Here is a 778-nt window from a genome sequence, read left to right on the forward strand (position 1 = left end):
TATTGACTTGCTGAGTCAATATTTTGTTCTGAGCCAATATGGCATTCAGAGTATCAATTTCCAGAACTCCCTTCTTTTGAGACGTCCCATTGTTCACAGGATTCCTCTCAGAAGTATACATGAACTGGTTATTTGCAACCATTTCAATGAGTTCCTGAGCTTCTGTAGGGGTTTTCAGATAAAGAGATCCTCCTGCAGAATGGTCCAATGATATTTTTGACAACTCCAACAGACCATCATAGAATATACATATGATGCTCCATTCTGGAAGCATGTCAGTAGGACACCTTTTGATCAATTGCTTATATCTTTCCCAAGCTTCATAGAGGGACTCACCTTCCTTCTGTCTGAAGATTTGGATTTCCACTCTAAGCTTGCTCATCCTTTGAGGTGGAAAGAATTTGGCCAGAAAAGCATTGACCAACTTTTCCCAAGAGTTCAGGCTATCTTTAGGTTGTGAGTCCAACCATATCCTAGCTCTGTCTCTTACAGCAAAAGGGAAAAGCATAAGCCTGTAGACCTCGGATCAACTCCATTGGTCTTGACAGTATCACAGATTTGCAAGAATTCAGATAAGAACTGATGGGGATCTTCCAATGGAAGTCCATGAAACTTGCTTTCTGTTGCATTAGAGAAACTAATTGAGGCTTAAGCTCAAAGTTATTTGCTCCAATGGCAGAAATTGAGATGCTTCTTCCACAGAAGTCAGAAGAGGGTGCAATGAAGTCACCAAGCATCTTCCTTGCATTGTTGGCATTATTATTGGGTTCGGCCATGT

The 778-nt window shown here is 41.0% G+C and overlaps 1 non-coding gene across 1 annotated transcript; it reads left to right on the forward strand.

Annotated features, from left to right (window-relative positions):
• The first annotated feature begins 268 nt into the window (after positions 1-268).
• On the forward strand, positions 269-376 carry LOC112724384 (small nucleolar RNA R71). Its single transcript, XR_003163549.1, has one exon. It is a non-coding gene; the product is annotated as a small nucleolar RNA R71 (small nucleolar RNA).
• Positions 377-778: the final 402 nt, after the last annotated feature.

Source organism: Arachis hypogaea, chromosome 11, assembly GCF_003086295.3.
Source record: "Arachis hypogaea cultivar Tifrunner chromosome 11, arahy.Tifrunner.gnm2.J5K5, whole genome shotgun sequence".
Lineage (NCBI taxonomy): Eukaryota > Viridiplantae > Streptophyta > Magnoliopsida > Fabales > Fabaceae > Arachis > Arachis hypogaea.